The 23,543-nt window shown below is 35.7% G+C and overlaps 3 long non-coding RNA genes across 4 annotated transcripts in view; 1 reads left to right on the forward strand and 2 right to left on the reverse strand.

Annotated features, from left to right (window-relative positions):
* Positions 1 to 19,109, forward strand: part of LOC134732374 (uncharacterized) — a 135,653-nt gene extending 116,544 nt beyond the window's left edge. Inside the window, exon 3 of the long non-coding RNA XR_010115474.1 lies at positions 18,982 to 19,109. This is a non-coding gene — a long non-coding RNA (uncharacterized lncRNA). The remainder of the gene's footprint in view (positions 1 to 18,981) is intronic.
* Positions 1 to 23,543, reverse strand: part of LOC134732376 (uncharacterized) — a 1,392,928-nt gene that overhangs the window by 252,426 nt on the left and 1,116,959 nt on the right. The gene's annotated exons all lie outside the window — the stretch shown is intronic.
* The window catches only part of LOC134732373 (uncharacterized), a 212,000-nt gene that overhangs the window by 40,921 nt on the left and 147,536 nt on the right, over positions 1 to 23,543 (reverse strand). The window lies entirely within an intron of this gene.

Genomic DNA, 23,543 nt, shown 5'->3' on the forward strand with positions numbered 1-23,543 from the left:
ATTTAAATTATTTGGCATCATTTTCTGAAGTCTACTATACTGACCTTGGAAATGACTGATCTAAGCCCTGGTCCCAGTAAAGAGGTTCTGTTAAAAATGTCAAAAAGTTAATTCAATGTATTCATTCTCACTTTGGCATTTCTGACTTAATATTTTAGGATACATTTAGATGGCAACAAAGCCTTGCAACTATACTCCCTATACCTGAAAAGCCAGACAAACATTCCTTGTCACCCACGTTTCATATAAAAATTACTTCAATTATCCTTTCTGATTTTTAATCAGAATGCTATTTTTCAGATGACACAGGTTATGAAACACTTTTCATACAATATATCTGGCTTATGTCATTCCTACTTTGAAATGTGGATTCCCTAATCTGTTGATATGTAAATCAGACATCTGTTCCAGAGTTTCCATTCTTCAATCTCAGTCTCTGTCAAGTCTCTTAGATGAGTAGCCAAAACAAAAACTAAAAAATGTGTTAATGCCATTTATGACCTACCTAAAACCTCATGGTGCTGAGGATTTATGCCCAGAAGAGTAGAATGCCTGCTAATTTGGTGAAGAGTTTTCTGTAACCTCTGTAAGATTTCTCCATTTTTGATGGTGCTGGGAAAACTGGCTAGCCATATGTAGAAAGCTGAAACTGGATCCCTTCCTTACACCTTATACAAAAATTAATTCAAGATGGATTAAAGACTTAAATGTTAGACCTAAAACCATTAAAACCCTAGAAGAAACCTAGGCAATACAATTCAGGACATAGGCGTGGGCAAGGACTTCATGTCTAAAACACCAAAAGCAATGGCAACAAAAGCCAAAATTGACAAATGGGATCTAATTAAACTAAAGAGCTTCCGCACAGCAAAAGAAACTACCAACAGAGTAAACAGGCAACCTACAAAATGGGAGAAAATTTTTGCAACCTACTCGTCTGACAAAAGGCTAATATCCAGGATCTACAATGAACTCAAACAAATTTACAAGAAAAAAACAACCCCATCAAAAAGTGGGCAAAGGACATGAACAGACACTTCTCAAAGGAAGACATTTATGCAGCCAAAAAACACATGAAGAAATGCTCATCATCACTGGCCATCAGAGAAATGCAAATCAAAACCACAGTGAGATACCATCTCACACCAGTTAGAATGGCCATCATTAAAAAAGCAGGAAACAACAGGTGCTGGAGAGGATGTGGAGAAATAGGAACACTTTTACACTGTTGGTGGGACTGGAAACTAGTTCAATCATTGTGGAAGTCAGTGTGGCGATTCCTCAGGGATCTAGAACTAGAAATACCATTTGACCCAGCCATCCCATTACTGGGTATATACCCAAAGGACTATAAATCATGCTGCTATAAAGACACATGCACACGTATGTTTGTTGCGGCACTATTCACAATAGCAAAGAGTTGGAACCAACCCAAATGTCCAACAACGATAGACTGGATTAAGAAAATGTGGCACATATACACCATGGAATACTATGCAGCCATAAAAAAGGATGAGTTCATGTCCTTTGTAGGGACATGGATGAAACTGGAAAACATCATTCTCAGTAAACTATTGCAAGGACAAAAAACCAAACACTGCATGTTCTCACTCATAGGTGGGAATTGAACAATGAGAACTCATGGACACAGAAAGGGGAACATCACACTCTGGGGACTGTTGTGAGGTGGGGGGAGGGGGGAGGGACAGCATTAGGAGATATACCTAATGCTAAATGACGAGTTAATGGGTGCAGGAAATCAACATGGCACATGGATACATATGTAACAAACCTGCACATTGTGCACATGTACCCTAAAACCTAAAGTATAATAAAAAAAAAAAAGATTTCTCCATTTTTGAAAAGCAGACATTGAAAGTCCCAGACTTTTTTCCTATTAAGATATTCGTGAAATGGATACATTAAACAACACATACCTCTGTGATTAGCTTGCTTATACAGGCCACTCACCAATTTCACACTACGTGTCTGTGGGTGAATAAGATCAGGGAGTTTTCATTTTTGTATGAGCTGGAAGCCAAAATAAGGTAATACAATGAATTAACCTAGTGTTTCTTACTTCTATGAGAATATTTACCTTGGTTAGATGCGTGTTTACAATCTTTAAGACAGAGCCCTTCTCAGTTCAGAGGGCACTACAATAAGTAAACCAGACTCGTTTCCATGTCTGTAAATTTAAAGATTCATACAGTGATGGCATTTTACCAAGAAAAGGTGCAGATTGCAAGTAAGTGTGTCAAAAAGTGCTGAACATCGTTAGTCAATAGAAAAGTGCCAATTAAAACAATAATGAGATACCACTTTACACCCACCAGAATGGCTAAAATTGAAAATACTGACAATAGTAGGTACTGGTGAGGATATGATATAACTAGTGGAACTTTGATACATTGCTGGTAGAATGTATGGAAAATGGTATAGCCAATTGGAAAATAGTTTAGCAGTTTCTGACAAAGTTAAAGACACAATCAAGGTATTTATCCAAGAGAAATGAAATATTTGTTCATACAAAGAATTGTATGCAATAGTTGAAGGAGGTTTAAACAATTATCCCAACCTAGAAGCAAATTAATGATCATTAAAACAATAATGGATAAAGAAAAAAACAGTGTATCTATACAATGAAATTCTTACTGTTTGGCAATAAAATGGAATAACCTATTATATGCACTAACACGAATGCATCTAAGAAATATTGTACTAAGATAAAAGAGCCAGAAATTAAGATTTATTCTGTATGATTCAGATTATACAAAATTCTATGTGCCAAGAATATATGCTGGGGAAAAGACAATTTCTTCAATAAATGATGCTGGGCAAACTGGATATAGACACACAGAAGAATGAAACTACAACCTTATCTCTCATCATATACAAAAATAAAATCAAAATGGATTAAAGAATTAAATGTAAAACTTCAAACTATGAAACTACTACAGTAAAACTTTGGGGGAAACACTCCAAAATATCGGTCTAGGCAAAGATTTCTTGAGTAATACCTTAAAGCAAAGGCAACCAAAGAAAAAATGGACATATGAAATCATAACAAGTGAAAACTTTGAAGCACAGCAAAAGAATCAACAAAGTTAAGAGAAAAACCTATAGAATAGTAGTAAATATTTGCAAACTATTCACCTGACAAGAGATGAATAAGCAGAATATATAAGGAGCTCAAACAACTCTATAGAAAAAAATCTAATAGAACAATTAAAAATGTGCAAAAGATCCGAATAAAGATTCCTCAAAAAAAAAAACATGGCAAAGAGATATATGAAAAGTTGCTCAACATCACTGACCATCGGAGAAATGCCAATCAAAACTATAATGAGGTATCATCCCTCCCCAGTTAAAATGGCTTATATCCAAAAGACAGGCAATAACAAATGCTGGCGAGGATGTGGAGAAAAGGGAACCCTCGTATACTGTTGATGGAAATGTAAATTAGTACAATCACTATTGAGAACAGTTGGATGTTCCTCAAAAAACTGAAAATAGAGCTACCATGTGATCCAGCAATCTTACTGCTAAGTATATACCCAAAAGAAAGAAAATCAGTGTATCAAAGAGATATCTCCTTTCCCATATTCCCACTGTTCACAATAGCCAAGATTTGGAAGCAACTTCAGTGTCCATCAACAGATGGATGGATAAAGGAAATGTGGTACGTATACACAATGTAAGACTATTCAACCACAGCAACAGAATGAGATTCCATTCTTTACAACAACATGGATGGAACTGGAGATCTTTTTATGTTAAGTGAAATAAGCCAGGCACAGAAAGGCAAATATCACATGTTCTCACTTATCTGTGGGAACTAAAAATCAAAACAGTTGAACCCATGCACATAGAGAGGAGAAGGACAGTCAACAGAGGCTGGAAAGGGTAGTAGCATGTAGGGGAGAAGTACGGGTGATTAATGGATACAAAAAATAAAATGAATGAGTAAGGCCTAGTATTTGATAACACAACAGGGTGATTATAGTCAATGATAATTGAATTGTACATTTTAAAATAACTAAGAGCCGTCAGGCATGTGGTTCATTCCTGTAATCCCAGCACTTTGGGAGGCTGAGGTGGGTAGATCACCTGAGGTCAAGAGTTTGAGACCAGCCTGGCCAACATGGCGAAACCCTGTCTCTACTAAAAATACAAAAATTAGCCGGACATGGTGGCACGCACCTGTAATCCCAGCTACTTGGGAGGCTGAGGCAGGATAATCGGTTGAATCCGAGAGGCAGAGGTGGCAGTGAGCCAAGATGGCGCCACTGCTCTCTAGCCTGGGCAGCAAGAGTGAAACTCCATCTCAAAAATAAAAATAACAATAATAAAATAAATGAATAAGATAAAATAAGAGTATAAGATATATTTGGATTGTTTGTAACACACAGGACAAATCCTTGAGGGGATGGGTACCCCATCTTCCATGATGTGATTATTACACATTGCATGCCTGTATCAAAACATCTCATATACCCCATAAATATATACATTTATTGTATACCCACAAAAATTAAACAATTGAAACACACAAAAAAGAAAAAGACATTCTGGAAAAGGCAAATCTGTGGGATAATAAAAAGTGTATCAGTAGTTGCTAGGGACCAAGGGGAGGAGAAATGACTAATAACAAGTGATTGACTTTCTGCATGATGGGAATATCCTGTATCTTGTATGTGATAGTAGTTACACATCTGTATATATTTGTTAAACTTATTAAATTACATATTGAAAAATAAAGAATGTTATTGTATATAAATTACATTTCAATCAAACTGACTTTCTACTCATCCTCCCCCACCTAAAATGTATTTTTTAAAATCATGGTCCTCATACATTATTTCTGGAGATAAATTGTCTAGAGATTTAGTCAGATTACGGAAGCTTCTGTGTCTTACCTGTGAATTTAGGGATATGTTCACATCCAGCCTTATTCATTTTGCATGTTCCTGAGTGTATAATTTACATATTTATATTGAATCGGTAAAATTTTTTTAGCTTCTCCTTTATTAGTAGTAGGATCTCTCTCTCTCTCTCTCTGTCTCTTTCTCTCTCTTGCTCGCGCTCTTGCTCTCTTTCTCTTTCTTGACATAGTATTTTACTGGAATCTTTCTTTTCAGTTATTTAACAACGCTCTTTGGTGAGTTCAGTGTTGACCAGTACCCCAAAGCAACGCAGTAGCTAATATTTGCTGAACATTTCTTTAGTAAAAGGCAAAAGATTTATACAATCTGAAAAGGAACTAGAATTAGATGATATTTAGTAAGCATTTCTTAGCCACCAGTCACTGTTCAACTCTTTAAATGTATAAATTAGGTGTTGGTCATAACAAACTCAGTGACTATATTATCCTCATTTTATGCATGAGGACACTAAAGCACAAAGAGGAAAATAACTTTCCCATGATCTCAGAGCCAATAAATGGTAAAGTTGAGATAATTGTCATTTGTAAGGCAAGCAGTGAGATATATTAGTCAATTGTGTCCCGTACTGCAAATGCTAATCTTCTGGATCATGCCAGAAAACCGAAACAACAGAGCTCTCGTTAGCCAATAACCTTATCTCACAAAAATATAGAAATTAAACTTTTCTGTAGTATTTTCTGGCTGATACAATTATTTATCAGCCAACATAGGGACATCATGTTTAATAACATCTTCTCTAATTAAGAATGCACTCTTCCTTAAAAATTGTTTTATACAATAGTAAATCAATGTAATTAATTTTACCTGTAGTAATTTTACAGTAATTTTTTATTACATTAGGACAAAAAGCAGGGGCATTAACATATTGTGAGAAATCATGGCAAAAATATATTTCATTTCTTCTTATATAAAACAATTTATTTATGGATATAAATATTGCTGAAAAAAGTGAATGGAAAAGAAAGTATTAGTGAGAGAGTAGCTTGTGCAACTTCCCTCCACCTTACTGAATTTCTTCTCCCATAGTGACTGTGACAATGATGCAATTAGAAAATGACTTTCTTGAGCATTGAGTCACCAAGTCCTATCAGTTGTTGATTTTACAGGACAGACATATTATATGAAGAGTTTGAAGGTATCTATACACCTGCATGCATCATTTCTTTAATGAAAAAATCCAGTATCCTCTTGTTCTCCAGGGAGTCAGAGCTATTTGAATTTTATCACAGTTCTCTACTTCAGTAACTCTAGAGGTTCCTAGTTAGCAGGTTCAATTAGAACTTGGTTAAGTGTGTATTTTGCTGTAACTTAGTCACTTGAGCAGTAATGGCTGGGTTTCGTTTTCCTAATATTTATACCACTGATGCATTCTGACATGAGAATAAATATCATATCTCACAAAACATATATAACAATACCAATATTTATATTGCCACAACTTTTTTCCCCTTTTATAAATGTCTGCTCTGCCAAAAATATTATGGAATATTTTTGTTAAAGCATCTAAGAAATAGTGCAAATTGAGCCCCAATATTTAAAACTGAAAGAAACAAAAACAAATACTCAAAAGAATCCCTTGCTTACCACCGTGAACCATTATAGCATGAAATCAGCAGATGGCTTCAAATCTCTCCTAGGAGGTTTTGTGAGATTACATGCCCTGCCACCAGTTGCTATTTTTACCCCTCTTCCAGGATTATTTCCCTGTACAGGAAGTTTGAAACTCTACTCTCTACTGTGATTTCTATTTCCAAGTCTTTGCTCTTGCTCTCTTTAATTATCAAAATTCGGTAGAATGGTACCAATGAGTCTTTGTTAAACCAGCAATCTTTACAGTCAGAGAATACTTTCATTCCTCTAATCAATGAATGGTAAGGCAGCATCAGCTCACTGGGGAATTGCCCATCATTAGTTTGTTTCTTTATTTCATATGGAAAATAGTCACCAAAGGTACTAACCTAGTTTTAACTGATCTCTTCTTCCTCCAAGTGTTACTGTAATATTTTTCCTAATTTTTCTAATGCTTCATTTGCTGTATCAGGTTCACATGCAAAACATTTTCCCAAAACCAAACCTTGAAATGATGAATTGAGCACCTATTTATTTGAAAGGTGAACTCAGGATGCACATATTGGATTATGGGAGAAGGGTTATTGAGTGTGGTAGAGGCTTGCCAGATAAAATGCAGGGCACGCAGGGAAATTTAAATTTTAAATAAACAGTAAATACTTTTTTACATATAAGTACATGCCAAATTTTGCAAGGGACATATTAACCTAAAAATTATTTACTGTATGTCTAAAATTCAATTTTAAGTGGACACCCTGTATTTTTATTTACTTAATCTGGCAGTTCTGGTGTAGTGCCACCAGAAGCAAGTAAGAATCAACCTTGAGAAACCATATGGAACATGTGTAAAAATCCTTTCCTCAGAGGACACAAATACTGACTCCCTTTTCTATTATGTTTGAGCTGGCTTTGATTACATAACTCTGTGTTCCCTTTCCCAGTTCCTGACTTTATTCAGAGCCATGTCTGTCTGCCTTAGCAAGCTCCTGGGTGTGGTGGTTGAGAAAACCCTTGTAGAGAAGAGATACATGTGGGCTTCAGGGGGAAAGTCCATCTCTGGCCATAGAGTCATTGCTCTGTGACTACAGTTCCCACCAGGAAACCTTTCCCTGTGGCTCTAACTCCCACTGAGCTCCAGCTTCACTATTTCTTCCCTCAGCTTCTTCACCCCAAATGTTGGCAATTACTATCAACACATTTTTGTCCCTAGGTTTATCAATATCATTTGTCCTTTTAACTCTGCATCTCCCTTTAAGAAGTCACTTATAAAAGTATTTTCATTTGAACCACGTGTGGCAAATTTTATTTCCTTCTGAGACCTTGAATGATAGCGTAAGAAAGTCTTATGCACTTTTCCGAATACACATCCCTAAGTTATACCCTCCAACATTTGTCATCAATAATAAAGGCGATTTTTAAAAACTACCATTTGTCGGTATCTTGTGTCTATCTTTAAATTAATTTAGAAAGTTGAGACGAGAAAAGCATTAGGTACTGTATTACGTATTCCCAAACATTGAACTTAGGAGACAAAACAGAGGGAAAAAGGATTTTTGGTATGCATAAAACACACTTATTCAGGCCTTAGGCATTAGCAATTAGCCTTAACAATGTTAATAATTAGCATTAACACTGATTTTTTACTTTAATAGTATTCACTGACTTGTAGTGTGCCAAGAGGTTTATTTTCACTTCTGTTGTTGGCTTTTAACAGCCAAACCAAAAGCAGAAGTTGTGAGTCCTTATAATTTATATATATAAATTCTATATGTATATAATACATATTTATATTATATACATATATAATTAAATATAATTATTATATTATAATATAGTATAATTAAATATAATTATAAAAAAATATATACTTATAAATAAATGTATATATAAAATACAAATAAATTAATCCAACTGCTCTTGACAATGGTGTTAGAAAAGAAGGGGAAACATAGAAGTTTGATTGTTTTATTGTTATTGGAAAAATCAAAATAGAACACAAAAGTGACTGGAGTCAAAAAAAATTCTGACAGAGGAAGAAATATTTTCAAAGGACTGAGAAGCCAGAATATGCAAACAAAAAAACTAAAAAACTGTTATTCATGGTGGCTTTTATTCCAATTTAAAATGATTTTTAATTAGAAGCTGGAGGCATTACGCTACCTGACTTCAAACTATACTACAAGACTACAGTAACCAAAACAGCATGGTACTGGTACCACAACAGAGACATAGATCAATGGATCAGAACAGAGCCCTCAGAAATAATGCCGCATATTTACAACTATCTGATCTTTGACAAACCTGACAAAAACAAGAAATGGGGAAAGGATTCCCTATTTAATAAATGGTGCTGGGAAAACTGGCTAGCCATATGTAGAAAGCTGAAACTGGATCCCTTCCTTACACCTTATACAAAAATTAATTCAAGATGGATTAAAGACTTACAGGTTAGACCTAAAACCATAAAAACTCTAGAAGAAAACCTAGGCAATACCATTCAGGACATAGGCATGGGCAAGGACTTCATGTCTAAAACACCAAAAGAAATGGGAACAAAAGCCAAAATTGACAAATGGGATCTAATTAAACTAAAGAGCTTCTGCACAGCAAAAGAAACTACCATCAGAGTGAACAGGCAACCTACAAAATGGGAGAAAATTTTTGCAACCTACTCCTCTGACAAAGGGCTAATATCCAGAATCTACAATGAACTCAAACAAATTTACAAGAAAAAAACAAACAACCCCATCAAAAAGTGGGCGAAGGGCATGAACAGACACTTCTCAAAAGAAGACATTTATGCAGCCAAAAAACACACGAAAAAATGCTCATCATCACTGGCCATCAGATAAATGCAAATCAAAACCACAATGAAATACCATCTCATACCAGTTAGAATGGCCATCATTAAAAAGTCAGGAAACAGGCCGGGCGCAGTGGCTCACGCTTGTAATCCCAGCACTTTGGGAGGCCGAGGCAGGTGGATCACGAGGTCAGGAGACCAAGACCACAGTGAAACCCTGTCTCTACTAAAAATACAAAAAAATTAGCCAGGCATGGTGGCAGGCGCCTGTAGTCCCAGCTACTTGGAGAGGCTGAGGCAGGAGAATGGCGTGAAACCAGGAGGTGGAGATTGCAGTGAGCCGAGATCGCGCCACTGCACTCCAGCCTTGGTGACAGAGCGAGACTCCGCCTCAAAAAAAAAAAAAAAAAAAAAAAAAAGTCAGGAAACAACAGGTGCTGGAGAGGATGTGGAGAAATAGGAACACTTTTACACTGTTGGTGGGACTGTAAACTAGTTCAACCATTGTGGAAGTCAATGTGGCGATTCCTCAGGGATCTAGAACTAGAAATACCATTTGACCCAGCCATCCCATTACTGGGTATATACCCAAAGGACTATAAATCATGCTGCTATAAAGACACATGCACACGTATGTTTATTGCGGCACTCTTCACAATAGCAAAGAGTTGGAACCAACCCAAATGTCCAACAACGATAGACTGGATTAAGAAAACATGGCACATATACACCATGGAATACTATGCAGCCATAAAAAATGATGAGTTCATGTCCTTTGTAGGGACATGGATGAAACTGGAAAACATCATTCTCAGTAAACTATCGCAAGGATAAAAAACCAAACACCACATGTTCTCACTCATAGGTGGGACTTGAACAATGAGAACTCATGGACACAGGAAGGGGAACATCACACTCTGGGGACTATTGTGGAGTGGGGGGAGGGGGGAGGGACAGCATTAGGAGATACACCTAATGCTAAATGACGAGTTAGTGGGTGCAGCACACCAACATGGCACATGGATACATATGTAACAAACCTGCACATTGTGCACATGTACCCTAAAACTTAAAGTATAATAATAATTTAAAAAAATCACCAAAAAAAATCGGTTGTATTTTCATTTTTAAATCAGTAAACTTCGTTGGAATTGTTTTGTTTGTTTTGTTGGAGTATTTTTATGTTTACAGAAAAACTCAGTGGAAAGTTCAGAGTTCCCATATACCTCCACTCTTTTTCCCCCCTAACCTCCACCCACAACACTCCAGTTTCCTCTGTTATTAACATCTGACATTATTGTGATGCATTTACTACAACTGATAAGCCAAATTGATACATTATTAAGTAAGTCCATAACATACTAGGATTCACTCCTATTGGACATTCTACTCATTTTGCCTAATGTATAATGACATGTACCACCATTACAGGATTATACAGAATAGTTTATCTGTCCTAGAAATCTGCTGTGTTCCATTATTTTATCCTCCCTCCATCCTTCAAACTCCTGACAAGCACTGGTTTCTTTATTATGTACTCAATAATTTTATCTTTTTCAGAATGTCATATAGTCAGACAATATGGTAAAAATCCTTTTCAGATAGGCTTCTTTTGCTTAGCAATGTGCATTTAACTCCCCTCAACGTCTTTTTGTAATTAATAACTCATTTTTTAATCACAGAATGATATCTCACTGTACAAATGTACAACAGTTTGCTGTTTTTTTTGCCTATTAAAGGACATCTTGCATGCTTCCAAGTTTTGGCAATTATAAATAGAGCTTCCATAAACATTTATGTGCAGTTTTTTGTACAGACACAAATTTTGTATTCATTTGGGTAAATACCAGAAAGTGAGATGCCTGATTGTAGAAAAGACTGACTTCAAAAATTGTACATATGATAATGTATTTATATCAATATTTTTTTCCTGTAAGATATGACATGAATTTTCTGAGACAGGCAGATATTTACTATCATTTATTTACAGCAAAAGGCACACTTTTTCCCCACACTCCAATTTTCCCTTTCTGGGGGAAACACCATGAGAATCAGATGGGATCCCATATATATATACTAGAGTCTATACCACGGGTGAAGAACACCGATGGTTATACAGGACAACTAATGCAACAGTCATACTTCCCTCTTGAGAGAGAGAGAGAGAAACTTATCTTCCTAAGATAAAAAAATTACCCCTTCGGATAAAAAACAGAAAGATCCAGGATTCTTATCCTTTCAAATATAAAATCAATATTTCCAGGGAAAAATAAGTCAAGCCTCTCTGACTTTATGACTCCTGGAATACCTTCACAACTCCAGTTTTTTTCTCTGAAAAGTAAGCATATCCCCCTGAGCAGGTGTATTTGTTCTGATGGTCTAATTACTATTAGCTTCAAATTCTTCTCATAAGCCCAGGTTCCAGTTTTCTATCCTCAGAAAGACCTATCCATGCAGAAACATTAAAATGTTTACTTCCTGACACTATTAAATTATATTTTTAAACTGGAATTTCTTCTAGAATGTATCATTCATTTAGATCCACGGTCCTTTGACCAGCAGCACCAGCTTCACCTGAACACTTGTTAGAAGCACCAATTTTGAGGTTTTTACCCTCACCTTCTGAATCAGAAACTCTCCAGGTTAGACCAAGCAATGTTTTATGAAAAGCCCTCCAAGTAATTTTGATGTACATTCAAGTTTGATAACCATTGCTTTAGATAAATAGTTAATGATATTAATATGTGGGATTGACTTTCTTTTCCTTCAATTTTTTTTACTACGGTAAAATACACAAAATATGAAATTTCCATCTTCAGTATTTGTAGTGCACAATTCAGTGGCATTGAATACCTTTGTATTGTACAATTATCACCATGATTCATCTTCAGAACTGTTTTCTTCTTGTAAAACTAGAATTCTATACCCCAGAAATAACAAACTCCTCATTTCTCCTTCCCACCAGCATCAGGAAACCATAATTCTACCTTCTGTCTCTGATTTTGACTACTTTAAATACCTAATATAAGTAGAATTATACAGTATTTGTCTTTTTGTGACTGGCTTTATTCACTTAGCATAATATCCTCAAGATTCATCCACTTTGGTGCATAATGTCAGAATTTCCTTCCTTTTTAAGGTTGAATAATATTCCAGTGTTTTTATATCGAACATTTATTTTACTTGGCTAGCCATATGTAGAAAGCTGAAACTGGATCCCTTCCTTACACCTTATACAAAAATTAATTCAAGATGGATTAAAGACTTACATGTTAGACCAGAATACCTTGAGATTTCATAAAATCTTAGTATTTTCATTCCAATTTCTGCAAATGACATCATTGGGATTTTTAATAGGGATTGTATTGAATTTTAGAACATTTTGGGTAGCACTGACATCTTACAATATTGTCTTCTACTTCATGAATTTGAATGTCTTTCCACTATGTCTTCTTCAATTTGTTTCAGCAACGTTTTGTAATTTTTAGTGTATGAGTTTTCGAATTCCTTGCTTAATTCCTAAGTATTCTATTCTTTTTGATACTATTGTAAATGTCATTGCTTTCTTAATTTCTTTCATTGTTAGTGTATTAAAATGTAACTGATTATGTGTTAACTTTGTAGCCTGCTGCTTTGATGATTTTATTTTAAAAATCTATATTTTAAACATGACAACTAGTTTGATATATTTTCCTTGCAAGTACATAAGTGCTACCAAAATATAAAACACATAGTCCTTCATTGGTATTACAAGTAAAGACAGACATGAAATAACTGGGCAGGACACCAAAATAATCTGTTTATAATTGCATGGTAAAGACAAAATATTTACAGTGGATATTACAGACAAGACGACATTTGAGGTAGATGGGGGAGATAAGCTAAGTGAAATTCTTATAATTATAACTTAAATTTTATAGGGAAACATGTTATGACTTCCTATTAAATATTGATCTCTTTTGACCAATACCTCTATTTCTCTGAGGACAGAATAACAGGATACCGCAGGTCATACAGATAAATTGATATGATTTGTCTGTGTCCCCACCCAAATCTCCTATTGAACCATAGCTCCCATAATCACTATGTGTCACGAGAAGAACCCAGTGGAAGGTAATTGACTCATGGGGGTGGTTAGCTCCATGCTGTTCTCATGATAGCGAGTCAGTTCTCGTAAGATCTGGTGGTTTTATAAGGGGCTTTCCCCCGCCTTGCTCTGCACTTCTCCTTGATGCTGCTATGTGTTTGCTTCATCTTCTGCCATGAATGAAATTTTCCTGACGCGTCCCAGCCCTACAGAACTGTGAGTCAATTAAGCCTCTTTCCTTTATAAATTACCCAATCTTGGATATGTCTTTATTAGCAGCATGAGAACAGGCTAATACATAAAGTAAAACTTAATACAATTAATTTATGCAGAATGAGGAGTCTATAATCTAGAAGTTGGGAAAAGAATATATAGAATTATCTCTTCCGAAGATTTTTTTTAAATTTATTTTTTATTTATTTATTTATTTTTTTGGGACGGAGTCTCGCTCTCTCGCCCAGGCTGGAGTGCAGTGGCGCAATCTCGGCTCACTGCAAGCTCCGCCTCCCGGGTTCACGCCATTCTCCTGCCTCAGCCTCTCCGAGTAGCTGGGACTAGAGGCGCCCGCCACCACGCCCGGCTAATTTTTTGTACTTTTTACTAGAGACGGGGTTTCACCGTGGTCTCGATCTCCTGAGGCCTCGTGATCCACCCGCCTCGGCCTCCCAAAGTGCTGTGATTACAAGCGTGAGCCACCGCGCCCGGCCGATTTTTAAAATTAATATATACTTGTGTCTAAGATGTTTTAGATAAAGCCTTAAGTTCATTATAAATATAATTTATGCTTTTATAACATTGTGTTGATGATTCTTCAGCAGTGAAGTACTGCCAAGAATGACATTGATAAATGAAATATTAAACCATTTAATACATGCTTCACACTCTAGCTTACACATCCACAGGTTGGGTGTTGTAAATTTTAGGTAATGGCAGAAAGACCCATTTATCGAACTGTAAATTAAAGTTGCTTCATTATATACAATATTTGAAGTTCAAGTTGATATAATTTGCAGTGTTCTTTATCCTACTTTTTTTTTTTTTTTTTTTAGAATTTGCTCCATAATGATCATTATCCATTCTTATTTCAGGTACTTAAAGAAATATAATTTATTTCAAAAGATAATGAGCTATCATATATATGAGCATCTTTCTATTCTATATTATTTAGGAAATTGTAAAGATGAAGTTTAAAATTCTATTAGCAGTGTCCTGGAGCATAAAATTTCTAAATTGAAAAACAAAAGCCTTGCAAATATTTCCTACATTAATATTTCCTCTATACAAGTTATTTAATGATTATATATAGAAGAAGATATTTAATTATCCCTTAGAATAATTTGTTTCTACCTACGTTGCAATGTTTTGGCCTACTGTTTAGGTTTAGTAAATACAGGGAGAAAGATTACTGACTAAATTGTCCACAAAACAAATTATCTATTAATTATATCATATGCTGTTTCCTGTCTATATGAAGGTATCTTGACAAACCAAGTAAGAGCTGTATTTCATAGTACCTATAGATGTATTTAAATTGATAGTCTGCTCTACTAGCAGCAATTCATTTTAAAATCCATTATAAAAGAAAGCTCTGACCAGGAAAGCTGTCAGGAATATAGATAACTTAACTATGTAGGGGCAGAAAGCTCAGAACTCGAAGAGTCTGTGCTTTAGTTTCTATGTCAATGTCTTAGCTCAGACTGCTACAACAGAATACCACAGAATGGGTGGCTTAAAAAGTTGAAATGACTTTCTCACAGTTCTGGAGGCTAGAAAAGCCAAGACAAGAACCCTGGCAGATCAAGTATCTGGTGGGGACATTCCTCATTTTCAAATGGATGTCTTCTTGCTGTATCCTCACATGGCAGAGAAAAGAAAGAGAAAACTATCTTATTTCATCTAATAAGGGTGCTAATCCCATTCATGATAGCTCTACCTCACAGTCTAATTACCTCTCAAAAGCCCCACTTTCTAATACCATCACAGTGGTGGTTAGTATTTCAGTATGTGAATATTTCGGGGACACAAATTTCACTCCTTAACACTCAGATAGAGCTTAAAGTAATTAAAGAGCATATGCAGATTATAACAAAACAGAGCTGAGGCTGGCCAAGCACAAAAACTATAGGAATTTCTTCATACATGTGTTTACCTTTTTTAACATCACAGTCAAATAAGATTTTTGTTTTTCTGTTTTTGTTTGTTTGCATTTGCAAAACGAAATGAACCTTAAGTTTTAAAATGAGTAGGAATAATCTATTTCATTTTCTGTGCCCTCAGTAGACAGCTCAAAGATTGGACCTATGCTTGCAACATTTGCTGTGTGTAAACTCAGGAAAGTCTGGATTTTCATTACTTTATTAGTAAGAAATGTGCCTGCAGTCAACAGGATGGGCTGTTCAACAGTTGCCTTGATGGATCACTCATAATGATTACTTAGTGCTTGACAGTTACTAAATGTTACAGACAGTTACTAAATATATATATATATATAGTGATTTCTCAAATTTTTAATTATTATCAGGAATGAGGTTAACTGGATTAGAAATCACAATTTTTTTAGGCTATAGAGTGGTGTGCAGGCATTGTAAAAGTGACCAGAATTTTACTATCATGTTAAAAGCAAAAGTTCAGCTGGGTGCAGTGGCTAACATCTGTAATCCCAGCACTTTGGGAGGCCAGGGCAAGCAGATCACCTGAAGTCAGGAGTTCGAGACCAGCCTGGCCAACATGGTGAAACCTCGTCTTACAAAAATACAAAAAAATCAGCCGGGCATGATGGTGGATGCCTGTAATCCCAGCTACTCAGGAGGCTGAGGTGAGAGAGTTGCTTGAGCCCGGGAGTCGGAGGTTGGAGTGAGCTGAGATCACGCCATTGTACTCCAGCCTGGGCGACAGAGTGAGACTGGATAAATACCATGAAGTTACTTCAAATCTACTTCCCTTGGGCATTTTGAACTAAGCCATGTTACATTGTTAAGCTGCATCATGTCTGTGAGTCTAATGATCAAATTCAGAGGTAAGCAACGTTTTCTGTGAAAACCAAATCATGACTACCTTAGGCTTTGAAGGTCATAGAATCTCTGATTTTTGATATTTCTGTGGAGAGACAACCTCTTGGAGCTATTTAATCTGCTGTTTTTGCAGAAATCATCCAATGGACAAGGTCCAATTTTGAGTCACATGGGCTCAGAGGAGAACCCCTAGGTGGCTAATAAAGCAGTCTACATCAAGCTCTTCTGCTGCATACCGATGTGAGACAGTTGTTTCAAAGGAACAATAAGAAAAATTAAAAATCTATATAATCATTTCAGTTGTAAGCAATTAAATTAAATGTTCTTTTAGAACCTTATTTAAATTGAAAGAATGACATACACAAATTATGGCTATTCAGTATTGGGTATTTGGTGGATATTATTTCAGAAATGAATAATGTGAACACTTTACTTAAAAGTGGCTAATGATCTCCACAATTGTGGAAGTCAGTGTGGCGATTCCTCAGGGATCTAGAACTAGAAATACCATTTGACGCAGCCATCCCATTACTGGGTATATACCCAAAGGACTATAAATCATGCTGCTATAAAGACACATGCACACGTTTGTTTGTTGCGGCACTATTCAGAATAGCAAAGAGTTGGAACCAACCCAAATGTCCAACAACGATAGACTGGATTAAGAAAATCTGGCACATATACACCATGGAATACTATGCAGCCATAAAAAAGGATGAGTTCATGTCCTTTGTAGGGACATGGATGAAACTGGAAAACATCATTCTCAGTAAACTATCGCAAGGACAAAAAAACCAAACACCGCATGTTCTCACTCATAGGTGGGAATTGAACAATGAGAACTCATGGACACAGGAAGGGGAACATCACACTCCGGGGACTGTTGTGGGGTTGGGGGAGGAGGGAGGGACAGCATTAGGAGATATACCTAATGCTAAATGACGAGTTAATGGGTGCAGGAAATCCACATGGCACATGGATACATATGTAACAAACCTGCACATTGTGCACATGTACCCTAAAACCTAAAGTATAATAAAAAAACAACAATGACAAAAATAAAAAATAAAAAAATAGAAAAAAAACGGCTAATGATCACCACACTGTCTTCTACACTGGTTGAACTAATTTACACTCCCACCAACAGGGTAAAAGAGTTCCTATTTCTCCATATCCTCTCTACCATCTGTTGTTTCCTGACTTCCTCAAGGATCTAGAATCAGCAATACCATTTGACCCAGCAATCCCATTACTGGGTATATACCCAAAGAATTATAATCATTCTACCATAAAGATACATGCACATGTATGTTTATTGCAGCACTGTTCACAATAGCAAAGACTTGGAACCAACCCAAATGACCATCAATGGTAGACTGGATAAAGAAAACATGGCACATATACACCATGGAATACTATGCAGATATAAAAAAAGATGAGCTCAGGTCCTTTGCAAGGACATGGATGAAGCTGGAAACCATCATTCTCAACAAATTAACACAGGAACAGTAAACCAAACACTGCAAGTTCTCACTCATAAGTGGGAGTTGAACAATAAGAACACATGGACACAGGGAAGGGAACATCACACAATGGGGCCTGTCAGGGTATGGGAGACTAGGGGATGGATAGCATTAGGAGAAATACCTAATGTAGATGACGGGTTGATGGGTGCAGAAAACCACCATGGCACGTGTATACATATGTAACAAACCTGCAAGTTCTACACATGTATCCCAGAACTTAAAGTTTAATTAAAAAATAAAAATAAAAAACCACTAGAAAATGGCTAATGATAAAAGCTCAGATATTCTAATCTGTATATGCTCTAGAATTATGGAAAAGATATCTGCCACCATAAGCTTGATAGGTTCCCAATGCTTAAAGAGTTTTCTAATGAGGTCTGTGCTTTTATTAACAAATACGATTTTTGATATTATTTAAAGTGTATCAATATTTGGAAAAGCTGCATAACCCATTGAACAAGTATTTCCTTTTTTTTTTTTTTTTTTTTTTGAGACGGAGTCTCGCTCTGTCACCCAGGCTGGAGTGCAGTGGCGCAATCTTGGCTCACTGCAAGCTCCGCCTCCCGGGTTCACGCCATTCTCCTGCCTCAGCATCTCCGAGTAGCTGGGACTGCAGGCGCCCGCCACCACGCCTGGCTAATTTTTTTGTATTTTTAGTAGAGATGGGGTTTCACCGTGGTCTCAATCTCCTGACCTCGTGATCCGCCCGCCTTGGCCTCTCAAAGTGCTGGAATTACAAGCGTGAGCCACCACGCCCGGCCAAACAAGTATTTCCTAAATGACCAATGCATGTTACAAAATCATCATGGGTAAAATATCCATTCATTGTGTAAGATAGATTAAAATGAATTTTAGTACAAGACCCCAAAAAAGTAGAAAAAGTGTATCTATACAGTTCTGAATTCTGTATTGAAACTGCCTTTTAAGAACTACAATTTGTTCAAGTTTTGATGTCATACAAAAGAAGAATGTTCATAATTATCTGAGATGGCTATTAAAATGTTCCTCCCTTTTCTAATTACATGTCTGTGTGATAAAGGATTTTCACCACATATACCAACCGATATGACATGCCACAACTGATTGAATGAAGAAGCAGATAGAAGAATCTTGCTGTCCTCTATTAAGCCAGGTAAAACAGAGATTTCCAAAAATGTAAGAAATGACACTTCTTACTGATTTTTTGATTTTGGAAAATATATTTATTTAAAACATGTTTTATGTTAAAATGTAATGAATTTATTGTTAGTGTTAAATTAATAAATTATTTCTTTTAATATTTTTAGTTTTAATTTCTAAATTGGCAAATATTGATAGCTAAAATTCATGCACACATAAGCTCTTTAGGGTCCTTAATTTTTTTTAAGAGTTTAAATATTCTTAGACAAAAAGGTTTGGGAACCATTGCTTTACGTGTCCTCTATGTCACTGGATTTTTCCACTTTAGTATCAATATCTTAAATCCAAAGGGCAGATAATTAAGATAATAATAAACAAACTTGTGAGATACTGTTTTTTAATGTATATATGTGTAATTCATTTCAAAGGGAATGCAGTGATTTCTCAAATTGGACTTTGGTTTCCTTCAATAAGATATTAATAAACCTTTAACCAATGCTGATGTGAAAATCACCCAGATCCACTCTGCTCTTCTGCTATGAATGGCATATTGCCCTGATCCGTAACATCTTTATGTTTCAGGGTAATTATTACTGGTTCTTTGCATTTTAGTGTTTTATCAAGGTATTATCTTCAAATGTCACTTTCATGGAATGATGTGGTGGTCCACAAGCAGGGATCACAGGCTCTGCCAGTGGCTGTGATGTTACCTGCTGTGGTCTTTCTCTCTTGCTTTGGGTAAGAACTCTGCTTTGAACATGTTCTATGTGCTCACAGGCACCTTTTCTCTCAGCATTCTCCTGCCAAATGCAGCAAATAAAGGGGATTATAGATGGGAGGTCATGTGGTGCATCAGGGTGTTTATTTCCTTTCGTTGAGGAGATTTCTGTACATATTACAGTGAAATGAAGACAAATTTCTCACTGCATAATGAAGGCATGGATGAAACCTGGATGCTGTGAGTCATATATAATCCAAAATAACTAACAGAATCTCTGTTGAATCAGTTCATCCTGATTCCCGTATAGTTTATATGTGTAAAACAACTAACTCAATGTGACCATTTTAAAAGTACTTTTATGTTTTAAAATAAAAACTATGGTAAGCTGCAATTAAAAATTTATTAAAATATCATTGCATATGCTAAGAATAAAGCTATCTTTCCACTTCTCTAAAAGAGAAAGAGAGAGAGAGAGACTTTTTTCCTCTATCTTTCCTATGAGGAGGTCTGTCCTGGTCAAGCTGTGGCATATTGGTGACAAAAAGGATTAGTTTTTTTTTTTAATCAATAGATATTTGTTTTGCCTCAAATGTCATAAATCGTACATAATAGATATTTGACTATATGTAAAGATAACTTATTCATTTTCTAAGAGGCCTTGGTGTTTTATCATATGCATTTTTCCTTTGTTTCTCAGATCAAAACGATAGAGAAAATTACTTTTGGTAAGACTTAAGAATTATAAACTTGCAAGTCAAAAATAATACTGGCAAGCAAATTTTAGTACAACAATGCTGACATCCAGTGACTACTTAAGCTAATGCACAATGTGTAAATAGCATAGGACATGAGAGAGAGTGTTTATTTAAAAAGTTCCACTGAAAGTGAAATACTACTGTTATCTGCTTGGCTGATCAATGTATCTAGGTCAGAATCTAAAAAACCCCTTGGAGAGTCATTATTTGTAAAGTCTCTGGATTATCAAAGACTACTATTCAATACGTACCCACAAAATAATTTACATTAAAGTTAATGTGCCTATCAAATATGATGCACTTAAACTTTTCCTACTGTAAAAGTGTTACCAGTTGAGGGTGTTCAGGCTCTTGGCGTTTTGAACAAAGAATTGGACAAGACGCACAAAGCAAGGGAAGAATGAAACAACAAAAGCGGAGATTTACTGAAAATGAAAGGACACTCCACAGGGTGGCAGCAGGTCAAGCAAGCGGCTCAAGGGCCCAGTCACAGAATTTTCTGGGGTGTAAATATCCTCCAGAGACTCCCCATTGGTTATTTGGCATATGTCCTATGTAAATGAAGAGGCTACAAAGTTGCATAGTTATTTACTTGAGGTACACCCTATGCAAATGAACTGGATGTTTCCTGTCATAGCTGAAATAGAGTTACAAAGTTATTTACTTGGTCTTACAAAGTTGAGGTTTTTCTGTTTGATTTTGTTCTAGAAAGTTCTTAGGTTCCCTGCCCCCAGGCCCCATTCTCCTGCCTCAGAAGTAGAGTTAAAAAAATTTGTTCTGATTTTAAAGATGTATGACTTTACATTCAAACATTACTACAGATACATGCTTTAGCATTCAACTATCAATACTGATGGTCACATTTTTAGAGGGGTGTGTGTGTGTGTATGTATATGTATGTGCATATAGAGGTATATGCATTATTGGTGCTTGGGAAATGATACCCCAAAATATGGTCCCTTCACATGCTGAACTAAAGAAGCAGCTTCAAAGTCTTTTTGACCTTGCCCCCTGCCCTCTCTCAATCTTTGTTTCTCTCAAAGCACAGAATGAGACTCTTCTCTGAAGCTCCCTTATCAACCTAGAAACTGGACCTGCCAAAGAATACAGTTGCCTTCTATTCTTTCCCTGAAATGTCATTAACCAGAGGCGATTAAAATTCACACCACAGAGGAAGAGACTGAAAATTAAATACTACACGTACAGACCACACAATCTTTTTCCCATACTATAGTCTGTTCTCCACTCCTATTCAATTCCCAGAGAGAATCATTTACTAAATATTATCTAAGTATTGGGCCTCAAACATTCCCCCTGCACGTCATTTACTACCCTTCAGAATGGTCACAATTTCCCATCTTTCTTCCTTTATGAAGAAAGATATATAAACATCTGTACCTCATTGAATTATTTAGTAATCACTCTCCTGTGATTCTCCAATGCTTAGGTATGTTAAACCAATTTGTGTGCTTTTTTTACCTATGAATCTACCTGTTGTCAATTCATTTTCAGTGAGCCTTTGGGGGCAGAGGAAAAACTTTCCCTTGTCCTCTACAGTAAAATATGTTTAGAAAAACATCTGTGTATTTATTTTATTATTAACTTTTAAAAATAGAAATGAGTATTTAATTGTATCCAGTGCTTGATTCATTTATGAACATGATAATTGATGATAATATGTAGTTTCTTTCTTAGCATTGTTCTGCTGAATTGTATTATTAATAGATTTTCAACTATTCAGTCATACTTATATATATAGGTTAGTTTGCTTTCACTTAGCCCCAAAGAAGGCAAAAAATGAAAAAATCTGTATGATCTACAAAGGGTCGCAATTTCTTAGAAAGCAGCACAAGATATATTTGCAATGGTGGTAGCCTGGCCAATCTACAGGGAGGCTGATATGTACCGTATCCTGACAAGCTTTGTTTCTTGCTTAGGACATCTTTAGAGTCAAAGAATGCCAAGAAAAGCTCTCTGCTTTAGTAAATTACCATTTATTCTACACAATGGACGGTGGGAATGACCAGAGAAGGTTATCAAAACAAGCCTTGGGAAGGAGTTCATTATTCTAATGGAATATACTGCTGTTTTCATTTTCAATTCAGTTTTTGTATAGCCTAGATAATGCAAATTTTCAAGGCCTTTACAATATTGACCTTAAATTTTAGAATGCTCTACAAATATTTGACCCATTCATCAGATTTCTACTGTAATGAATATTCTTTCCTGGGAGTCTATAACAACTACACTTTTTTCCATCAAAAAGTGTGTAATCTGTATGTATTTCACAAGTCCTGTATTTTCTCAACCCTGCATTTAGAGTTGCCATTTATCAGTGTTTTGTTTTTTTCTAGCACTAGGTAAGATAAACAAAAGAAAATAACTGACTTTTTAGTGAGTATTAGTAATCTTAATTAATTGTGGATCGATAATGAACAAAATTATCCATCAAAAATATAATTTCAATTTTAAAGTTGTAAGATACTATCCAGCATTATTACCTTTGACAGATTTCTTGAATAATAAAAAGAGAGATACACTGAACTCTAGTCAGTTCTGTAAATATGTAAGTTAGGGTTGTAAAGTAATTGGTAAAAATTTGTAAATGAAAACGCAGCATTTTAGCAGTCCTTTTAGTTGTTTTATCCTTATAATGTATTTAAAGTTAAATCATCAAATTGACACACTACTTAATAGCATATTCTAAGGGACAGAGGGACTTTTTATAGGGGAAATGGAAATAACTCCTCAGTCAATAAAACAAAGCAAAATCTTTCTTATTACTTATAATAAAAAGTACATAAAGACTCATTCTATGCCATGATTATTCACCTCTTCTTCAGAGAGTTACAAAGAGTTCATAAAAATTAATTTTCACAAAAGTTAAGTCTTGGCAGTTAGGATAGGGAAGAATATAAGACTAAAACAGCAACATAATTGCCTTCACTTCAAACCATTGTTACTTCTAAGACTTGACTATGATGGCACCTAGTTCTCAGCAGCCTA

Source organism: Symphalangus syndactylus, chromosome 14, assembly GCF_028878055.3.
Source record: "Symphalangus syndactylus isolate Jambi chromosome 14, NHGRI_mSymSyn1-v2.1_pri, whole genome shotgun sequence".
NCBI lineage: Eukaryota > Metazoa > Chordata > Mammalia > Primates > Hylobatidae > Symphalangus > Symphalangus syndactylus.